This window comes from Leptodactylus fuscus, chromosome 11 (assembly GCF_031893055.1).
Source record: "Leptodactylus fuscus isolate aLepFus1 chromosome 11, aLepFus1.hap2, whole genome shotgun sequence".
NCBI lineage: Eukaryota > Metazoa > Chordata > Amphibia > Anura > Leptodactylidae > Leptodactylus > Leptodactylus fuscus.
This window is the reverse complement of record NC_134275.1, coordinates 26150267-26174153: the sequence shown is the minus strand read 5'-3', so window position 1 is coordinate 26174153 and position 23887 is coordinate 26150267. Positions and strand designations below refer to the sequence as shown.

The following is a 23887-nucleotide window of genomic DNA, read 5'->3' as shown; positions in this document are numbered from 1 at the left end:
CGTTAAATTATCATTTATCCCGGACAACCCCTTTAAATGTAGATAATTTTTTGTGGACATGCGAAGTCCAAATCATAAATACATGTAAAATTAAGCTATGCTTTTAGTATTTATCCCTTAAAACTACTAGTATTTTTCATATTCCTGGTTTGTTAAATGATGTTGCAAATAAGACACGTGAAACCTAGTTTAGATCAACTACAAAACAAGTCAGTTATATGGCCATTGAAGGATAAAAACCTTAACATTTTAATTTTCTTTGCATATTTAAATATAGAAATACATTCCAAGATAGCTGGTGCATGTTATGCTGGGAGCAATCGCTGCTACAGCGACAAAAGAGCTGCGGCCAATGTCATCTGTTCTTTCGAGGTTCAAAGATACGGACTTTGACATAAAAATAAGGGATGGAAAACTCATGCTTGATGAGAAGTAAAATTTTAAGGTTGGTATTATAATAATAATGTAAGTGTATTCTGCATCTACAATGACAAAAGCCACATAAAGTAACTATTGTTCATACTTTAATCATCCAGTGGCAATTATGGACAAACGTACCAGAACACAGAACTAATGGGGTTTTATAGGCCTCCAGTCTTTCTCATAATGATGACCTATCCACTAATTAAATGATCGGGCTGTTTCCAGGAGCCAGAAGCTGTATAGATGGGTGGAGATGGAAACAATTCAAGTAATAGGACCACAACTGCCTAACCCTTGGTTCACATCTGCGTTTGGTAATCCATTCAGGGAGTCCACATGGGGACCCCCAAACGGACTACCGAACGCATTTGCAAGCAGTGTAAGCACACAGACCCCATAAGCTATAATGGGGTCTGTGTGTTTGCCATAAGATCACCGCACGAGTCATGTGGACACAAAAATAGATTGGCAGGTACTTTTCTGTCTGCATGTTCCCTGCAGAGATCTTGCGGCAAGCCAAAGGACCCCACTATAGTCTATGGGGATCCATGTGCTTTCACTGCACACAGCTTTCTAATGCGTTCGGTATAGAGATGAGCGAACAGTGAAATATTCGTTATTCGTTTCGAATAGCCCCTCAATATTCGGCTATTCGAACGAATATCGAACCCCATTATAGTCTATAGTCTAACGTTCGTTTCAGGGGAAACCCAAATTTGACTCAGAAGGGTCACCAAGTCCACTATGACACCTCAGCAAATGATGACAAGACCTCTGCAATGCAACTGGGACAGCAGGGGAAGCATGCCTGGGGGCATCTAACAAGCCCAAGTCACAGTTTTACCCCACCATCACATCCTATCAACTACACACTTTTCACACTCAAAAAAACCACTATGAAAGTGGAAAAATACCTGGAAACTTTCTTTCCTCCCCAATTGGATGGACAGAAACCCAAATTTTAAGCTAAAGAAACATTACTAAGCACCCCTTTAAATCACGTTGCCCATGACAACCACAGATGGAATAGGCAATGGGAAATCCAACAGTACCCACCCTTAACTGTCATTGTGTGTGTGATGTGGTAAGACCTTCCAAAATTCACTTTTATGGCCCTTGCGGTGAGCCCTTCCAAATTAAGTTAGAGACCCTTAAGCTGAGTTACCAGCAGAGATTGAGACCCTTGAGGTGATTTCAGTCTTTTACCAGCAGAGTTTTAGGCCCTTTAACTTAGTTCAGCCTTGCACCAGCAGAGTTTTTTGCCCTTTTGGTGAGTAGAGCCTTGCACCAGCAGAGTGTTAGCCCCTTTAAAATTGTTAGCCCCTAAAACGGTGGTTCCAGAACCATCACTCTCATTGTGTGGGATTGGTGCAGTGGATTGGAGGACTCAGACATTGACCTTGATTGTGATTGGGAAATTGATAACATTTTGGCATCAAGTCCTGGGGGTAACTTTTATTTAGACGGCGACAAAGGTGGAGAATTGGCTGCAACCACTACTACCGGTAATGGTCCTCTAATATCGGACTCTTCATTACCTCTACAGCAGGGGTGCCCAATACGTCGATCGCGATCTACCAGTCGATCGCAATGGACATATGGGTCAATTGCGGGATGCAGCCAGGGATCCCCGGTGTCTGCTTGTTCACAGTGCAGGCTGAGGGTCATCTACAGACACCAGCAGTGATTTTGGCCCGTGGAGTGAGTAGAGCCTTGCACCAGCAGTGTTTTTGGCCCTTGAGGTTAGTTGAGCCTTACACCAGCAGTGTCTTTGGTCCTTGAGGTTAGTTGAGCCTTGCACCAGCAGTGTTTTTGTCCCTTGGAGTGAGTAGAGTATTGCACCAGCAGTGTTTTAGACCCTTGAGGTTAGTTGAGCCTTGTACCAGCAGTGTTTTTGGCCCTTGAGGTTAGTTGAGCCTTTAAACAGCAGTATTTTTTGACTTTCAGGTGAGTTGAGCTATGCACCAGCAGTGTTTTATTTTTTGGCCCTTGGGGTGAGTAGAGCATTAAACCAGCAGTGTTTTATTTTTTGGCCCTTAGAGTGACTATAGCTATGCAGCAGCAGTGTTTTATTTTTTGGTACTTGGGGTGACTAGAGCCTTGTAGCAGCAGTGTTTTATTTTTTGGCCCTTAGGGTGACTATAGCTATGCAGCAGCAGTGTTTTATTTTTTGGTACTTGGGGTGACTAGAGCCATGCAGCAGCATGTTTTATTTTTTGGCCCTTGGGGTGACCCCTAAAAAAATTGGATTTCAGGCCCTTGGGGGTGAGCACTAACACATTAATTTTCAGGTCTTTGGGGGGAGCCCTAAAAAATTGCTTTGCAGGTCCTTGGCGGGGTATCCATGAAAAATTAATTAAAATTTAAATTTTTTTTGTATTTTAACAATTACATTAGGGTGAAGGGGCTGGGGTTGGAGGAGGAGGAGAGGAGGATGAGTGAATTGGGTGCTGGCAGCCCCTCTCCAGTACCTGGACTGTGGACTGGATACCCAGCTGGATATCCACGTCCTCGTCCACATCCCCTGCTGCTACTGTTGAGGGGCACTGCTGGCAGTCCCTCTCCAGTACCTGGACTGTGGACTGGATACCCAGCTGGATATCCATGTCCTCGCCCATGTCCCCTGCTCCTACCCTGCTGCATAATTGGCAGGTTCACTTTGTTTCTCACACTGAGAACAAGCTCTCCCTATCACTCCAAAACGAAAATGAGACGAAGATGGGCGACACTATTCTTATGTATCAGAGGTCACATGTTCTCAGCAGCCAATGGGTTTTTCCATTTTTTTTTTCAATGCCTACGTTGTTGTAGTTCCTGTCCCACCTCCCCAGCACAGTTATTGGTGCAAAAAACATGCCAGAGAAGGTGGGAGGGGATACAAATTTTTACTGCGTTTGCTGCATGTTATTCGATTGGAATCAAATATATCGAACAGCCTGATATTCGATCGAATACCAATTCGATCGAATGCCGTTCGCTTATCTCTAGTATCCACCCCCGGAAGAAGGCCGGTCACACGGCCGAAACGCGTGTCGGGTTGGGACTCCCCACAGCTACGGGCTCCTGCAGATCACTTTAATATGGGTAAGGGATCCGTTTTGTCCTTGTAGGCATGTCTTTTGGGCTTTTTGCCAACTTATATTGAGTATTTATTCATCATAGTTTTCTATCCAGGCTTTCTCAGGCATGCCATCTATGGTTATGGTTGATATACATGTAGTATTTATCTTACATGACTAAACTCAGTCTCCCTTACTCCTTGGCATTTTTTTGACAGTATACTTTCCTTGCACTGAGGTTCTTCCCTTCCTGACTTTTATTATGTTTATATATTTCAGGTGGGAGATGATATATAACTAGATATGTACATGTACCCATACACTTGTGTGGTTAATTAATAATACCTCAGTGTTATGATGTATATACATTTTTGTGATCTGACAGTGCTGTGACCGTTTTTGTGGGCTGTCCTTTTCTTTTGAATTATTGGTGTCTTATGTGTTGTCTTTATATGTCATATATTTTTTAAAATAATGGAATTCTTTCAATAATAAAAGATGTTGTTTTACAATACTTTTTGTATATGTTGAATACTTCAACCTTTTTGGGATTTGATATCCCTAATTTTTTGTCTCTAGTTCGGTAGTCTTTTTGGGGCGGAACCCATGCGCACTTCCCCGAACAGATTACCAATGCAGATGTGAACGAGGCCTTATCTCAGCTCTATTTACTTGAATAGGAGCAGAGCGCATTCCAGATCCATATTTCTCTATAGCTTCTGACATTTGGACCCCACCAATCAGATACTGATGACTTATCCTATTGGATGGTTCATAAGAATGAAAAATGCTGGGTGTCTAGAATATCCCTTTAATTGTAGGGTGGTAAGGATGTAGATATTAGCTTGTAGCAAGAAAAGGAATAAACTCTGAGCTGTGCAATCATTGATTATGTAGATAATCTGTTTTCCCTTAGTCCTAACAGCAGCACAGTACGGGGAGATAGCAAGTAATCCCCTAGGGTGGGTCCTCTCTCCTCACTGAGCTTAAAACCAATCACCCAAAAGCGATAGCTTCTGAAGCACGCGTACTCAGTCGGTAGTGACTCACGAAGGTAGACTCGGAAGCCCAGGAGGCAGCAGCACAAATCTGGTCTAGGGGCAGAGCCCTATTTTCCGCCCAGGATGTTGAGATCACTCTTGTGGAGTGTGCTCTTAGGAGGTCTGGCGGAGAGAAGCCTTGGGCTGCAAAGAAAATCTTTATAGCCTCCCTTACCCATCTAGAGATGGAGGCTTTAAGGCCCCTTTAGGAGGTTTTTGGACCCCCTAAAAGAACGCGTGCAGTCTAAATAGATTTTTAGACACCTGACCAGGTCCAGAGTATGAAGCCTGACTTCTTCTGGAGAGGAAGGAGGAGGATAAAAAAAAAAAATGGCAAAGATATCAACTGGTTGATGTTCGAAATGGAGGGCATTTTGCGTCTAAACCCAAGAAGGAACCTCAGTTGTACTCAATCCTTGAAGAATGAGATATATACCTCAGTGGTCATGCTGTACGACCAAACTTTGACTGCCTTCACCTTCGTGGAGAAATGACAGAGCGCCAGATAGACTGCTCTGAGCTCTTTCAGGTTGGAAGTTCCCATTTACGGTCTTCTCCACCGATCTTGTCGTCCAGATGGGTTCCCCATCCCAATGGGATGCATCTGTTGTCAAAAGGGTTCAACGAGGTTGGAGTGAGGACCTTCTGTCTTTCAGGTGTATCCACCATCTGAGGGAAAGACGGGTACTGGGAGAAAGGCAAATCTTCTTGTGCAGTTCCCATGGAGACCTGTTCCAGGCGCTCAACACTTCCATCTGGAGGGGATGCAAATTCCATAAAGCCCAAGGGGCCACCTTGGCTGAGGATGACATGAGGCTGAGGACTCTCATGGCAGTTCTGATGGACACTCGCCGGATCCTGAGGAGAAAACGGGCGGCCGCCTCTATCCTGAATCCAATATGAAACCCAGGAACTTCTTCAGGGTAGATGGCACAATCTCTGATTTCATTCAATTTATTAGCCACCTAACCTCTGTAGGAAGGAAATGACTATCTGAAGATGTTGTTGGAGAGCCGGGATAGACTGCGCTTTTGTGAGCCAGCACTTCCAGAAGCACTAGGTCGCAGAAGTACGCAGCTAAGATAGGTGTCCGGCTGGAAACCCGGCCTGGTAAAAAGGGTTCCGTCTCACCCACCAAAGGAGGGTAAGACAGAGTCCCTGGCATGGGAAACAGCAAAAGAAAGTGACTGAATAGTAAAAGAGGTGCAGGGAGGCGGTGAGGGTGGGAGGGAAAGAAACTGAGCAGGGCATGGAGCCTAAAACTAACAGCTCCTAACTGCTCGCTCCTTCTTACAGGAAGAAGGAGACCCGAGAGGACTGCAGACTGTGAGAAGAGGAAGAAAGAAGACAGGAACCCAGGTAAGACCCAGGCCCTGACCCTCTAGGAGGGCATAGAGTCCTCCCCACCTGTCCAGTCACACAGGACAGAAAAAAAACACGTGGGGGAGGGGTCTCTATGCTCTCTTATATGGTCATAGCCATGCAAATTTAATTTGGCTGATTAAAATTTCCACCTGTCCTACCAGCACACAGGGGCAGAAAATAACCAGTATTGTGCTGCTGGTAGGAATGACAAGGAATAGTTGTGATAAAAATTGCAGTGTTAGTAAAATTAATGCGTCACAACATAGCTTAGTATATTTCATCTGTTATATCATATGATAGGATATGCGTGTACTATGTTGAATAATGTTATGTGAATGCTCATATCACTTTAATTACATAGTTACATAGTAGATAAAGTGGATGAAGACATAGGTCTATCAAGTTCAGGTCTATGCCAATTGCCCCATGTCAGATGAAAAAAGTTCCTTCCCATATCGATATAGGTCAGTTTTCTAGTACTGTATGGAAGCTGTATGGCACAATGATTTATTAGAGGGAGAGTATACTTACACTGTTGGAGTAGTTATCTGCTGTGGATGGGAATGACTCCCTATTTAAAGAGGTTATCCAGGCTTTTTTTAATGGTTTTTTTTTTTTTTTTTTAATTAGGCTGGGGGAGGTAAAAACACCCAAAACAAACAAACCCCATACTCTTCTGTCCCCTGTGCTCCAGTGTCTCCCAGCACAGTCTGGTCCTGCAGCTCCATTGTTTTCTTCTGGTGGATGTCCCTTTTGCAAGTGACTGCTGAGGCTAAACAGCAGCCTCAGCGAAAGGACCCTGGGACGTCACATCCAGTAAGAACGTCTGCAAAAGAAGACAAGCAGCAGGAATATAACGAGCTGGGAGGACACCAGAGCACTAAGGACAGGTGAGTATATTTTTTATGTTTTTCACCTTTCCCCAGCCTTATTAGAAATAAAAAATTAGCCTTTGAGAACAACTTCAAGGGTAGCAGGCCACAGCAAAAAAGTGGAAAAACCGGGAGGCACCTGAGCCCCACAGATAAAAATGTGGCAGAAAAATATGTGCAACTATTGTGGTTTTTGAAATCGTAACATATCAATTACACCTATGGAAATGCCATGGGTTTCCCTATAGGTATAATGGAAGCACTGACGGACTTTTGGTGAAAAGTGCTGTGGGAAAAACCTTGATATATTGCCATCACAGTTTTTACCACAGTGTTTTTTTTTTTGCTGCAGCCCACTATGGGGGCCTTAGCCTATGGATCTGTTCTTGAGCTCTCAGAGAGAGGTCTGGCTTGGAAGACATCTTGGAAAGGGCAAATCTGGTATGAAATAAAAATAACTTATACTAGATTCAGCAATAGCGTTCAACTTTCCATTCCTGAAAAACAAAAAGCTAACCCACTTAAGGAGTGGTTACCTGCAGAAACCCACGGTCCTCATAGACTATAATTGAATCTAACTGGATTTTATCCAAAAATGCAGAAAAATGTGGAGAGAAAAGTCCTGTTTGTAGAATTTCTACATTTTTTTAAGCGGGGTCAGGGATGGAAACCCCGAACGGAATGCATGCACAGGTGTGAACCTAACCTTATAGTGTAACAAGTTTAGGAGACATTTGTAAGGGGCCAACTCTTCCTGCCATATGCATTTTTCAATTTTAGTTTTTGACTCTCTGCTTTCCAAACCCCATAATGTGTTTTTTTTTTTTTTTTTTTTTTTAGAGCTATATGAGGGCTTAATTGAGGACAATTTTTTTTTTTTTGTAGTGGTGCCATTTAATATTCTATACAATGTACTGGGAAGCTGGAAAAATATTCTGAATGATGTGGAAATGGAGAAAAAGTGCATTTCTGCGACATTCTTATAGACTTTATTTTTACATAATGAGGAGGATAGTAGAATATTACAAGGGGATCTAAGTAAACTGGAAGCATGGGCGGAGACTTGGCAAATGAAGTTTAATGTTGACAAATGTAAGGTAATGCACTTTGGTCGATGTAATAAAATGTATGACTATGTACTTAATAGTAAATTACTGAGTAAGACTGCCAATGAAAAAGACTTAGGGATTTTGGTGGACAGCAGGCTTATCTTCAGTGCCAGGCAGCTGCTGCCAAGGCAAATAAAATTATGGGATGCATCAAAAGAGGTCTAGATTCTCATGACAAGGACATAGTTATGCCTCTATACAAATCACTGGTACGGCCACACTTAGAATATTGTGCGCAATTTTGGGCCCCGATATATAAGAAAGACATAAGTGAACTTGAAAAAGTGCAAAGAAGGGCGACCAAAATGATTAGGGGAATGGGTGGACTGGAGTACAACGATAGATTAACAAACTTGGGGTTATTCAGTTTAGAGAATACGGGGAGATCTAATAACAGATCTAATAACAATGTACAAATACATGAAGGGACAATACAAAGAACTTTCTAAGCATATTTTTACTCCTAGGCCAGTGACAGTGACAAGAGGACACCCTCTACGTCTGGAGGAGAGAAGGTTTCACCAGAAACATAGGAGGGTATTCTTCACAGTAAGAACAGCGAGGCTCTGGAACTCTCTGCCCCAGGAAGTGGTGATGGTGGATTCATTAACCCCTTCCCGCCGATGGCATTTTTTGATTTTCATTTTTCGTTTTTGACTCCCCTCCTTCTAAACCCCATAACTTTTTTATTTCTCCGCTCCCAGAGCCATATGAGGTCTTAATTTTTGCGGGACAAATTTTTCTTCATTATGCTTCCATTAATTATTCTATATAATGTACTGGGAAGCTGGAAAAAAATTCTGAATGGGGTGGATTTGAAGAAAAAATGCATTTCTGCGACTTTCTTACGGGCTTTGGTTTTACGGTGTTCACTGTGCAGCCAAAATGACCTGTCCCCTGTATTCTGTGTTTCTGTACGGTTCCAGGGATACCAAATTTACATGGTTTTATTTACATTTTGACCCCTAAAAATGTTTCCAAAACTGTTAAAAATTTTTTTTTCTAAAAGTCGCCATATTCCGACGGCCGTAACTTTTTTATACGTAAGTGTACGGGGATGCATAGGACATCTTTTTTTGCGGGGCCGGATGTACTTTTTAGTTCTACCATTTTCGGGAAATGTTATTGCTTTGATCACTTTTTATTCAAATTTTTATCAGAATCAAAACAGTGAAAAAACGGCGGTTTGGCACTTTCGACTATTTTTCCCACTACGGCGTTTACCAAACAGGAAAAATATTTTTATAGATTTGTAGAGCGGGCGATTTCAGACGCGGGGATACCTAACATGTATATGTTTCACAGTTTTTAACTACTTTTATATGTGTTCTAGGGAAAGGGGGGTGATTTGAACTTTTAATTCTTTTTATATTTTTTTTATATTTTTTTTAACTTTTTTTTTTTTTTTTGCATTTATTAGACCCCCTAGGGGGTGTTGAACCCCAGGGGGTCTGATCACTAATGCAATGCATTACAATGCTAATGCATTGCAATGCATTGCAAAAAAGCATCCTTTCTTTTGCAGGCTGCATAGACCAGCCTGCAAAAGAAAGGATTTGCAGACAAGCCTGGGAGCCTGTACAAGGCTCCCGGCTGTCATGGCAATGGGAAGTCAGCCCTGGAGCATGATCCAGGAGCCGGCGATCCCGGCCAAAATGGCGGCGCCCATGCGCCGCCGGGAAAATGGCGCCTCCGGCGCCTTTGACCGCGGCGCCGGAGGGGTTAATGCCTCCATTAGAGCTGGTTGTCTACTGCTTAAAGCTTAAAGCAGTAGACACCCGGCGGCTACGGCGGCCACCCGGCTCCCGGGCGGTCGCCATAGTTACAGACCCGACATGCGCCGTACTGTTACGGCGCATGTCGGGAAGGGGTTAAACAAGTTCAAAGAGGGCTTGGATGCTTTTCTTGAAGAGAAAAGTATAACATGTTATGGACTCTAGATTTTAAGGACACGTTGATCCTGGGTTTTTATACTGACTGCCAGATTTGGAGTCGGGAAGGAATTTTTTCCCCTGAAATAGGGCAATTGGCATGAGCCTCATGGGGGTTTTTGCCTTCCCCTGGATCAACACTCTAGGGATTGTAGGGTTATAGGTTGGACTTGATGGACTAATGTCTTTATCCAACCTCATCTACTATGTAACTATGTAACAGTATTCATTTTGCAGCCAAAACAACATGTCACCTATATTCTATTGCTATGTTCAATGTATGCTTTAACCTCTTAAAATTTTTTTTTTTTTCTTTGAGTCGCCATATTCTGACACCTGTAACTGCTTTTATTATATGGGATTTGTATCCCATACAAATACCAGAATTTCCACCACTGTTTGATTCCCCACCTTCTCACCACCATATTTGCAACTTTTGTTTAGTATTCATTCATCTTTCTATGTATTATTTATGATTTTTGATTATTTTTTTCTTTATATTTATTCTTATTTTTTCCCCTTTCTTCTCTTTTATTTTCTCCTTCTCTTTCTCCCTCCCAGGTATTCATTTGTGTATTTACCTTTTATTTTTTCCTTTTTCATTTTTACCCTCTTTTCATCTTTTTTTTTTTTTTTTTTCATTTTTCTTCCCCCTCTTTCCACCTTTTACTTAGACCTATTTCCAATATTTTTAGTATCCCACAATTCCAAATCCACAACATCCGTATATACTCGAGTATAAGCCAACTTTTTAAGCACAGTTTTTGCGCTGAAAAAGCCCCCCTCGGCTTATACTCGAGTCAAGCAAATGACCAGCCTCAATAGTAATGCATAGAATCTCCCATAAAATAGTGGGGGAAAAAAGAGGCTTTAAAAAATATAATAAATAAAAGTTCTAAATCACTCCTTACAAATAAAAGTAGAAAATGACTGTGAGACACATACACATTAGGTATCCCTGTGTCTGAAAGTGCCTGGTCGACTGAATATAGGGTATCTGTAGAGCTCCTGTTCTGTCAGGAAGGGGTTAATAGGAGCACTACAGATACCCTATATTCAGCCATGCTGAATTCCACGTGGGGGAAAAAAACAACCAGTCCTCAAGCTCAGGGAAGGGGAAGACAGATAACCAAAACACCCCCTCCCCTTTCCTAGCACCCAGCAACTACTGCACCCAAAAACCATTTTAATTTCTGAGATTTTCCAGTAGCTGCTACATTTCCACCCTAGGCTTATTCTCAAGTCAATAGGTTTTCCCAGTTTTTTGTGGTAAAACTAGGGGGGTCGGCTTATACTCGGGTTGGCTTATACGCGAGTATATATGGTACTCTATTTCTTCCTTGCTATTTCTCCCTGTATGTTTCTTATCCAGTAAGATTGTTTAGGACTTTTATTTTTAGGTAGTTATCATTGTATTAGTAAGCTGGGTACCATTTCTCTAGTTTATTAAGAAATATGTTTTATTTATTGTATCATTGGCATGTCTTTCATGGTTTTTGGAGTATCTCCTTGGGCGGTCACTTTTCTAACTTATAGTATATCCATACATGTTGTTACATTTAACGTATATACCACAATACCCTCTCTCTATATATTTATCTATCATGTATATATGGATTTTGTTTTGTTTTTTATATTATATTGTCTGTATTTTGTATTTTCTTATTTCAAGATAACTGATGAAGGTCCTGATATGGACCAAAGCATTTTGTTTATTTGGGTGAAATAAAATTTTGGATTTGTTGGAAGAAAATACTTCAGTGCCAGAATTTCTTTTTTATTAAGTCTCAATCACAGGCATGTGACGTCAGTTGAGGATGCTGGAGAGAGCAAACAGAGTGAAGATACCCTGAAGATGTGAGGCTAGGTGAGTATAAGTATTTATTTTACTCACCTCCCCTGGGCCTTGTGTAAGTCCACGGTGGAGCATGTTATACTGTGTGGGGAGATTGTGGAGGATATTATACTGGGGGAAGCAGACTCTTGGGAGTATATTATACTGTGTGAGACTACTGTGAGGAGCATATTATATTGTGTGGGGCCACTGTAGGGAACATAATATACTGTATGGGGATCCGTGAAGCATTATACTTTTGGGTGGGCTCTGGGGAGCATATTATACTGTAATGAGTCCCCACTCCATGATCACTATAAAACAGATACTGTGTGATGTGAATAGTAAAGAGGTCAGGGTGCTCCCAAAAGAACAACTGCCTTCAAACAACTGATCAGCAGGGGCCCTGAGTGTTAAATTCTCTGATCTCTTAGCTGATCAGTTGGGTTCCTAGCAGTCTGTTTCCCAGAGCATGCAGCTACCAGCATTGTTTACATGCTGGGTGCTGTGCTGCTCAATCACCATATTCTTGATACCTGCAGTTGTGAGTACTATAGTTGTATCTCAAGTATCTGAGATACTGCTCAGTACCAATAACAGTCACAGAATATGCTGTAAGGAGAGGCACCTGTCAAAGTTTGTACTGGGGCCGACAAAAATTTAGTTATGCCACTTGAAGCTGGATAACCCCTTTTAGAAGGAAGCCTCCTACTTAGCACTTATACACCATCTGGTTCTATGGAAGCTGACCCAGGACATGCTTACATAACTACTCTATATTGAGATTAGTAAATATATAAGTATACTAGCAGCGTTCCGGCTTTGCGCGACCCACCTGCAGCGCGGGCTCTGCCCCCCCCATTGTGTCCCTTTTCCAACCCCGGCCCCCTTTCCACCACCCAAGCAACCCTGGGCTCCCTTTCCACCACCCCTCCTCTACAACCCCGGCCCTCTTTCCTCTCCTGCGACTCCGGCCCCCTTCGGCTCCCCCACCTGTGACCCCGGTATCGGCCCCCTTTGTTCCCCTGCACAACCTGGCCCCCCTCGACCCCAGTTCCCTCTCCACCCCCCCCCATACCCTGTCCCACTTTACAGGAAGCCTCCCCCCTTCACGACCCCAGCCCCTTTACAACCCCCCCGGCGCGATCTCTTTTACAGTAAACCCGCCACCCCCACGACCACGGACTCCCCTCCCCACCCCCAAGCCCCGGCCTTCTCCTCCCCACGCTCCGTGCACCTAGTGTGATGGTGTGCATAGGGTCTGCAGTCTGCAGGCCATGGATGCCGTGCTAGGGGAAGACGGCGCCTTAGGGAAGTGTCCCAGTCACTCCTTCATTTTCCCACCCCCGGGGCCCTGAAGGACTTACTTCTCCATGCTGGGCGGCGGGCTCCACCGATGGCTGCCTGATCTGTCCTCCGCATACGCGATGCCATCTTCTTCCTGACGCTCGGCGGCCGGCTTGTGCATCTATAGCTCCGCCCCCTCTGTAGCGCACAGTGTCCATCGCCCCACCCCGCATGTGATGCAAACCTATCGGAGGCCACCTGAAAGAGCCGGGCTGCCGTCATCTGAGGTCTTGCAACAGAGCCAGAGCAGACTTTCGCCGGTAACGTTCGGGATTTCGGCAGCTGGAGCGGTATACCAAGTAGCCTATCGATCCTTCCTGGTGGCCATCTAGGTATGTGTGAAATCTCACGCCATTCCGTTCAGCGGTTTGGGCGTGATTGAGGAACAAACAACCAAACATCCAAACACACAAACATCCAAACATACGTACTTTCACCTTTATAATATTAGTAGGATAAAGTGCTTTGAAAAAATATTCAGCAAAAAATTATCTACTCTTTCTACACTAATATGAACATCTATCAGAGCTTAAAGCGATGTTGTAGTTCTAAAAATACATGCCTGCTTTATTTGTCTCAGGAAGTGACATGTCCGTTGGTCACATGGCCATGCTGTTTTATGGTTATTTTAATGATATTAAATGATATAGGATTGAGATGTGGCATTGTCATCTGAATTACGAAGAAGAAAGTAGCCATCTTTTCAAAGTCCTGCACAACCCCTTTAAACATACAAAAGAAAATTTAAACTGTGAGGATAGCAGCTGTATAAAAATCTGTTTAGACTGGGTAAAAATATGTGTGACATTGTTGTTATGTGAATATTTCAAAGCAGGTGATCAGAGGAGACCAAAATGCAAAATATCTTCAAAACATCCATAACATTAGGGTTCATGACACCCAACAACGTATGGAAGCCATATGGCTTGAAACTATGGAGCTATGTGGCTTGTAGGAGTTGCCATACAAACTCCTTGCACTGTGCTCTGCCGTGTGCATGAAGTCTAAGTGAAATGTGTGATTGGTTACAACATGGATAGAGAGCAACAAAAGGAAAAAACAAGGATGCACAAAGGGAGGAACTGTTAAATTTAAACTACATCTTTTACAGAGGCAAAGATCTGCCAAATCGAATTCCATGCCTGGTTTAAAGGGGTTGTACAGGTTATACAATTTTTTGTAGTTGCAAGGAGGATGGGGAAGGTAAAAAAACCCCAAAAGAATACTCACCTGCTGCTGCTAGGATCTTGTACCGGTGGAAATCCTCACCGGTTGCTGCTAGGGTCTTGTACCGGTGGAAATCCTCACTGGAAGAAGACACTGGGAGTAGAAGGCCTCTTCTGTCTAAGGAAAGAACATGGGATATCACGGTTCTTCTCCTTAGGTCCCTAATTGGCCTCAATGGTTACGTGAGTCAAGGACCTTCCCTGGAAGAAGCACCAGGGCTATATTGGAACAGACAGCAGCGGGGGACACTGAAGTCCCAGGGATAGGTAAGTATGGTTCAAATAAAAAAGTTGGAATATAGCTAATGGCTATGAGAGTGAAACTCTTTGCCTCCACAATGTTTATTCACTTAACCCAGACTATTTTAGACCAGTTTGATAAGAGAAAGGTAACACAAGTTTAAAAAAAACTGATACTGCTTCAACAAAACAGACTCAAATTCCTCCATATCATGCTCAATAATACTACTATGTTTGTTCCTCAACCATGCAAAAATGGCTGAATGGATTTGAATGAAATTTGGCACATAGATGGATTGTAATCTCGATTAATACATTGGCTACTTTTTATCCTGGTAAATGACATGGCTTCACAAATGTTATGAATTTATGTTCATATACTATATTACACTGATCTTATCTCAGCTTCTGAGAAAGCCAGGGCTATTATCTCTCTGTGTAAACACATGCTAATGCTCAGTGGTGTGTGTACAGACATTTGCATATTATCTGATCTGCTTCAGACACTGCTGCCAGACTGATATGGGCAAACACCTTTAATCCAAATTGGCAGTTTGTCAATTTTCAACATGCCTGGAAAAAGAAAATCTAATTTGTTGCAAACAACGAGAGCTAAGAAGGTAGCCAGAAATCACAAAGTTCTCCTCAAGTGGAGCTGAGGGGGATCATCGATGCCAACAACACACGCCTTATATGGTGTCCCAGCAAGCTGCTGAGATACCGGAACATTCACGAGCACAGCTCAAGGAATGAGTTCAGGGGCAGGCCAGCTTGAGAGCAGCATGCAGATCATCAACACCAACAACACGCTCATTATATGGCATCCCAGCGAGCTGCTGAGATACCGGAACAATCACAGGCACAGCGCGAGGAACGCGATCAGCGACAGGCCAGCTTGACAGCTGGCAAAACACCGGAGCAGGTGGACCATCGACAGCAGCAATTTGCTGAATATAGGCAGATCATCAACGCCAACAACCCGCAGACGAAGTCTCGGGCAGAAGCTAGTACTTCTATAAAAATACCACCTCTATACAGTGATCATAGGGCGGTAAAATACCAGTTCTACACAGGTCATCTGTCATCTACTGCAGTAGTTAATTTATTCCTCTCTTCATCCTCTCTTCCTCTTCTTTGCAGACCCCCGAGTATAATGATCGGTGGACCAGAGAGGTAAGAAACATAAAAAACTGTTACTTACCTCTCCATGATCCTGCCAGGCCTCTGTCCTACTTTGTCTGATGTCTCTGACGTCACATGAACCCGGCATGCTTCCCGGGTCATGTGACGTCCGACGTCATTAAAGAAGGACGTGAGCGGCGATCGACAGCATAGGAGCCGGGGGACAGGTAAGTAATAGTGTTTTTTTTTTTAATGTTTTTATTCCCCCGGGTCTCCGATTATTATACTCTGGGGTCTGAAAAGACCTCAGAGTATAATAATTGTTTATGGGTGTCCACAGACGGACATAATAGTGTGTGCAGGGGCCACTATGGGGATAATACTGTGTGCAGGGGACACTATAGGGGATAATACTGTGTATGCAGGGGCCACTATTGGGGTTAATACTGTGTGCAGGGGCCACTATTGGGGTTAATACTGTGTGCAGGGGCCACTATTGGGGTTAATACTGGATGCAGGGGCCACTATTGGGGTTAATACTGTGTGCAGGGGCCACTATTGGGGTTAATACTGTGTGCAGGGGACACTATTGGGGATAATACTGTGTGCAGGGGACACTATTGGGGACAATACTGTGTGCAGGGGACACTATTGGGGATAATACTGTTTGCAGGGGACACTATTGGGGATAATACTGTGTACAGGGGCCACTAAGGGACATAATACTGTGTGCATGGCTTACTAAGGGACATAATAGAGTTCAGAGGAGGGGGGTGGTCGAGCTCTTCGGCGTCAGTTGGGATGGGGGGGGGCCCATTTCAAAAGTTCGCCACGAGGCCCCGCCATTCCTAGTTACGCCACTGGCTACTAGGCTACTCTGTGATTTAAGACAAACAAAGAAAAACCGGGCTATTGTATAGAGTGCCACTGATTGAATTGCCAAAGAGAGTGAAAAAAATAAATCCAAAAAGATTCCCTCTGCCTGAGACGAAGAAACCAATCTGGGACAGAACAGGGAACATGTTCAATTGGCATGATTTTTGTGCTTCTGAAATTGCTGTTGTGTGCTATACTGTAATGGGTTGACACCATATGCTTTTTCTTTTGTTTATATTGGCTTCTTTTGTTCATATTGGCTCTATGGCCATTGACCCCGCAATGAAATCGCGGAAAAGTACGCCCAACGTACTGTAATATAAATTACAGTATCTTACAGTCTCAACACCCTTTACCCACATGGCCTTAATGATGTGGTAGAGTCCTCTTTTTAACAAACTCACAACAGTACCATACCAAATACACTGTCACATTTTCTATAACCTCTTAGTACTGTTATCTTACAGTTGGGAAATCCTGTCATTCTCCACCATCTGGTTCTTATCTGGTTCTTTAGTTGGTGTATTTTATTATTGGGTTTGTATTATCGAACTCCAACTGTCACTGTATTTTACATGACAATGTGCATATTGATTTTTTTTCCATCATCATGATGTCTATACACAAACCTACTTTTACATATATTGTTTCCATTAAGATTTACACATATTGTCTGTCTATTTTATTAGTTTATTAGACCTTTTAGTCTCGGTTCTTTATCCTCTTTTCATGTGATCTCTCAGGAAGCCCTTGGAAGCTTAACCCTCCTTAATGAGGACCTTTCATCAGATAGAGCACAGGCAGTTCCATATACAACTGGAAAGCCGACAGCCGATCAGCTTTCCCGATCTATGCCCTGGGTAAAGCGCTATCGGTTCCGGCACAGTAGCGCTTTCCAAGTCAGAAGAGCGTTTCTGACAGTCAGTCAGGAACGTCCTTCTTCCCAGCAGCGCCTATCGTGCTGCACAGTGTGAGCGGGGAAATAAATAGGTATTTTTAGCTTCAGCCACAATATTAATAAAGTTTAAGCAATCACTATAAGATTGCCCTCAGGTAAAGAGAAAAAAGCACAGTCGAAATATGATTGTCAGAACTGTCATATTGTGAAATATGACCTATTATAGATTTTAGAAATAGAGGTATATGTATCACAACAAAACATATGGATTCCTCAAAAGGGGTGTTGCTGACATTAGTAGATCATTTGGTAAAGTCTTTATGTGGAACTTCAAATCTAGATAAGATTTTTTAATTACAGTGTATCACAAAAAGTCTCAACACAATTGAACAGAACAATCATACATTTTTTTTTAACTGAAAGGGAAATCATTTCAGCAGAAAATGTCATTTTTTGTACCAAATCCATTTGTAAAAGAAAAAATATATATCCTTGTACCGTGTTAGTCAGTGGATATGAAATGAAAGAAATTTTCTGAGAGAAGTCCTCAGTAGTTGATACCTTTTTTAATGGCTAACTCAAAAAGTTTTTTGATGACATATCGAGCTTTCGGGACTACTATAAAGGTCCCTTCATCAGGATGGTATAACACAATGTCTGAAGGTAGGCATATATATACAGAGAAATGGAGCATTAGATGCAAAATAGATGGAAAACAGAACATAAACAGTTTAAAAAAAAAAAAACCACATATATATCAGTTCGCAGGAAAGTTCTCTGGGTTTATGGCTTCTTTGATCAGTGACGTGGTGTCTAGTGGTTATAAAAGGCCATAAAACCCTGGGCCCTGTTTAAACCTTGTTGGAGAGTGCAAAGGGTCGTCATAAGTTTAAATTCCCATATGAGGTGATCTTTTCTGTCTCTGAAATTCCCCCTTAGTACCAGGATCTTCATATCCTGGGTCATATTATGATTTTGATTACAGAAGTGTTTTGGCACCGGGAGGTCCATTCTTTGCTCTCTAATCGTATGTCTGTGTGAGTTCATCCTCATCCTAAGTGACTGTCCTGTCTCACCTACATACAGGCCCTCAGGACACTTAGTACACAATATCAAATACACTACATTAGGTGTGCTGCAGGTGAAGTTACCTGGGATCTTGTAGTGTCGATCAGAGTTCGGGATCTTTATTTTGTCCGTAGTCAGTATGTGCGGGCAGGTTTTGCACCTCTTCTGTCCACATGGAAATGTTCCTTTGTTAGTTGGAGGTGACAGTGAGCTGCTAATAATCATATTCCTGAGGTTTGGTGGCTGTCTGTAACACAGGAGAGGGGGTTCTGGAAATATGGATTTTAGATGGTTGTCTTTTTGCAGTAGTGGATGTAATTTGCATGTAATTCCTCTCAGCGTCTCCAGGTGGGGGTTATATGTGACACATTTTGCATCTAACACTCCATTTCTCTGTATATATATGCCTACCTTCAGACATTGTGTTATACCATCCTGATGAAGGGACCTTTATAGTAGTCCCGAAAGCTCGATATGTCATCAAAAAACTTTTTGAGTTAGCCATTAAAAAAGGTATCAACTACTGAGGACTTCTCTCAGAAAATTTCTTTCAAATCCATTTGCAAATTATAAAATAAAACAACCCACTTTCCTTTCTCATCCCACATGAAATAAGCTTAAAAAGTCTTATTATCATTCAGTTCTAATAATCATCTAACCATTCTTTGTGCTCCAAAATCAAATCTGTTGTTAAATTTAGCATTACTTTATTTTCAGGGTGCAACAATCTTTCTCCTAAGAAATAAAATATTACTTTTCATGCAGCTGCTTTTGTCTTGATCCATGAGCTTTCTGATCCATGTAAAGAAATCATCATGCTCCTCCAAGTGAAGTCCTTCAAACTTTTTAAGAACCTGCATGGTATATAAAAGATATGATGGTAAATTGTATAATTCTCGCATTTATGTGTCAGATTTCTGCATGTTTTAATGATGACCTCAAAATTAATCATGCTGACATGGTGTTTTGATCAATTTACAGCAAGTTTATCTGTATATTAGAAAAATTATCAATGTTTAAATTTTTACAACAAGCTATTTAAATATTATTTAATACTTTTAGAGATGAGCGAACAGCGTTCGATCGAGTACATGGCACTGTTCGATTCCATATGAACACCGCGTTTAAAATGCACTTACAGTTCGATTCCCCTCCCACCTTACCTGGTGCTTTTTCTGCACCAATAACAGCGCAGGGGAGGTGGGACAGGAACTATGACAACGGAGTCATTGAAAAAACTAGAAAAAAGCCATTGGCTGCCAAGGACATGTGACCTCAGATTCAAACGAACAGGCGGCATCAGCTCCAGCATTCATTCTGTGCTTGCACTTAGTTATAGACAGACATCTGCTGAGGGCTAGTTAGGTTTTTAGATTCTGCTAGGCAGGAATACCAAAGGAGAAGAACCTTAACAGCTCTTTTAAGAGCTACACTAAAAGGGAGAAGCTGAAACAAGCTTGGCACAGTGTCTACCCACAAACGCTAAAGTGGGATTCACAGCAATTAAGCCAGGCTGTATCTGCGCAACCCAGCTTTCCGGGATGGGGATTAAGCTAAGTGCGATACACTGAAATTGTATGCCCATATACCCTATATACGTTTAATCCAGGGTTCAACAGTGTGTTAACCCCCCCCCCCCCCGACCTGAAACTAAGGGGTATACACTGAAATTCTAAGCCCATATACACTATATACGCTTCATCAAGGTTGTCACGGTGTGTACCCCCCAAAAAGCAGCGGGATATTCATTCTAATTCTCAGGCTATATACGCTTCATCTAGGTTGTCACGGTGTGTACCCACAAAAAATCAGTGGGATATACATTCTAATTCTCAGGCTATATACGCTTTATCCAGGTTGTCACGGTGTGTACCCACAAAAAATCAGTGGGATATACATTCTAATTCTCAGGCTATATACGCTTCATCCAGGTTGTCACGGTGTGTACCCACAAAAAATCAGTGGGATATACATTCTAATTTTCAGGCTATATATGCTTCAATCAGGTTGTCATGGAGTGTACCCACAAAAAAATCAGTGGGATATACATTCTAATTTTCAGGCTATATACGCTTCATCCAGGTTGTCACGGTGTGTACACACAAAAAAAATCAGTGGGATATACATTCTAATTATCAGGCTATAGACGCTTCATCCAGGTTGTCACAGTGTGTACCCACAAAAAATCAGTGGGATATACATTCTAATTCTCAGGCTATATATGCTTCATCCAGGTTGTCACGGTGTGTACCCACAAAAAGTCAGTGGGATATACATTCTAATTTTCAGGCTATATACGCTTCATCCAGGTTGTCACGGTGTGTACCCACAAAAAAATCAGTGGGATATACATTCTAATTATCAGGCTATAGACGCTTCATCCAGGTTGCCATAGAGTGTACCCACAAAAAATCAGTGGGATATACATTCTAATTCTCAGGCTACATACGCTTAATCTAGGTTGTCACGGTGTGTACCCACAAAAAATCAGTGGGATATACATTCTAATTCTCAGGCTATATACGCTTCATCCAGGTTGTCACGGTGTGTACCCACAAAAAAATCAGTGGGATATACATTCTAATTATCAGGCTATAGACGCTTCATCCAGGTTGCCATAGAGTGTACCCACAAAAAATCAGTGGGATATACATTCTAATTCTCAGACTACATACGCTTCATCCAGGTTGTCACGGTGTGCACCCACAAAAAATCTGTGGGATATACATTCTAATTCTCAGGCTATATACGCTTCATCCAGGTTGTCACGGTGTGTACCCACAAAAAATTAGTGGGATATACATTCTAATTCTCAGGCTATATACGCTTCATCCAGGTTGTCACGGTGTGTACCCACCAAAAAATCAGTGGGATATACATTCTAATTATCAGGCTATAGACGCTTCATCCAGGTTGTCATGGAGTGTACCCACAAAAAATCAGTGGGATATACATTCTAATTTTCAGGCTATATACGCTTCATCCAGGTTGTCATGGTGTGTACCCACAAAAAATCTGTGGGATATACATTCTAATTATCAGGCTATATACGCTTCATCCAGGTTGTCACGGTGTGTACCCACAAAAAAATTAGTGGGATATACATTCTAATTCTCAGGCTATATACTCTTCATCCAGGTTGTCACGGTGTGTACCCACAAAAAAATCAGTGTGGGATATACATTCTAATTATCAGGCTATAGACGCTTCATCCAGGTTGTAATGGAGTGTACCCACAAAAAATCAGTGGGATATACATTCTAATTATCAGGCTATATACACTTCATCCAAGTTGTCGTAGTGTTTACCCCCCCAAAAAATCAGTGGGATATACATTCTAATTCTCAGGCTATATATGCTTCATCCAGATTGTCACGGTGTGTACCCACCAAACCATCAAAACCATCTAAAAATGCGCAAGGCTACCGGCAAGGGACGTGGACGAGGTCATGGGCAAGGCCGGGGGTGTGGGAATACCGCTGGGGAGCAAGGTCGCGGTGAAGCCACAGCGCATTCCGTGCCTACTCCTTAGGGGCAGCAAGCATTGCGCTTCTCCATAGTCCCCCACTTCCGCAAGTCTACAGTAGCCGCAGCTAGCCTCAAAAAACTCCAGCAACGCCTACATCTGCCCGAACACTGGCTGTTGTGCGATGTCCCCACACGCTGGAACTCAACATATCATATGTTCAGCAGAGTGATTGAGCAGCAGAGACCTTTGATGGAATGCCATCTCCAAAACCCTAGGGTGCCACAAAGTCAGCTCCCTCAGTTTCTCAACCATGAGTGGCAATGGATGGGAGACCTATGTAAAATCCTACGGGTATTTGAGGAGTCCACCAGAGGGTCAGCTGTGACAATGCACTAGTGAACGTAACAATCCCGTTCTTGTGTGTGATGCAAGAACCCCTCATTGCCATCAGGGATAACGCAGATCACAGAAATTTTCTGAGAGAAGTCCTCAGTAGTTGATACCTTTTTTAATGGCTAACTCAAAAAGTTTTTTGATGACATATCGAGCTTTCGGGACTACTATAAAGGTCCCTTCATCAGGATGCAGATCACAGAGTCAGGGATAGCAGCAGAACCGTCACAGCAGGAGAATTGTTCTACGCACCTGTCCGCTTCACAGCGTTTAATGACAGAGGAGGAGGAGGAGGATGAAGACGTGGCAGATGATATGATTGTGACACAGGAGGCTACCAGGGAAGTTCAATGCGTCCCATTCTTGCAGCACGGATGGGGCAAAAGGGAGGAGGAGGAGGTGGAAGAGGAGGAAATGGAGAGTGACCTTTCCGGTGGGGGCAGCAAATTCATGCCAAGTAACACTCTGGCACACATGGCTGACTTCATGTTGGGGTGCTTTTCAAGTGACAAGCATGTAGTCAAAATAATGGAGAGCAACCAATACTGGATATTTGCAATCCTTGACCCCCAGTATAAAAATAACATCTCGTCTTTTATTCCGGTAGAGGGGAGGGCCAATCGCCTTAATGACTGCCACAAGCAATTGGTGCATAACATGATGGAGATGTTTCCATCAAGTGTCGTTGGCGGCAGAGAGGATAGTTCCTCCATGAGGTGAACAAGTGCCGTCCGGTCCACACCCACAAGGGGTACACTGTGTAAGCTCTGGGACACGTTAATGACATCCCCTCGCCAAACTCCCGCCACTGAGGGGTCTAGTGTCACCAGGTGGGAAAAGTATAGGCGTATGTTGTGGGAATACCTGTCCGACCACAGCCCTGTCCTCTCCGATCCCTCTGCACCCTACACGTATTGGGTGTCGAAGTTGGACCTTTGTCTTGAACTTGCCCTATACGCCTTGGAGGTGCTGTCCTGTTCTTCCGCCAGCGTGCTATCTGAAAGGGTTTTCAGCGCAGCCGGTGGTATCATCACGGATAAGTGCAGCCGGCTGTCAGCTGAGAATGCCAACCTCCTGATTTTCATCAAAATGAACAGCCACTGGATAGACCCATCATTTTCGTGCCCACCAGTGTCAAGCACCCCAACATGAATTGTCATGTCTGCACTCAACCTCTACAATTCCTCCTCATATTCCTCCACCATCTGCGTTGCACAAATCTGATCCTTCTAGGCTCAATCCACCCTGATTTCCCCAAACTCTGCTGGTTAGAGGCTGAATCCACCCTGATTTCCCCAAACTCTGCCGGTTAGAGGCTGAATCCACCCTGATTTCACCAAACTCTGCCGGTTAGAGGCTGAATCCACCCTGATTTCACCAAACTCTGCCTGTTAGAGGCTGAATCCACCCTGATTTCACCAAACTCTGCCAGTTAGAGGCTGAATCCACCCTGATTTCACCAAACTCTGCTGGTTAGAGGCTGAATCCACCCCTATTTCCCCAAACTCTGCTGGTTATAGGCTGAATCCACCCTGATTTCACCAAAATCTGCTAGTTAGAGGCTGAATCCACCCTGATTTCCCCAAATTCTGCTGGTTAGAGGCTGAATCCACCC

At 43.0% G+C, this 23887-nt stretch overlaps 1 protein-coding gene across 1 annotated transcript in view; it reads right to left on the bottom strand.

Annotated features, from left to right (window-relative positions):
* FRMPD3 (FERM and PDZ domain containing 3) overlaps window positions 1-23887 on the bottom strand; it is a 304332-nt gene that overhangs the window by 184432 nt on the left and 96013 nt on the right. The window contains exon 2 of the mRNA XM_075259354.1: window positions 19165-19264. The gene's annotated coding sequence lies outside the window, so the exon portion shown is untranslated. The remainder of the gene's footprint in view (window positions 1-19164; window positions 19265-23887) is intronic.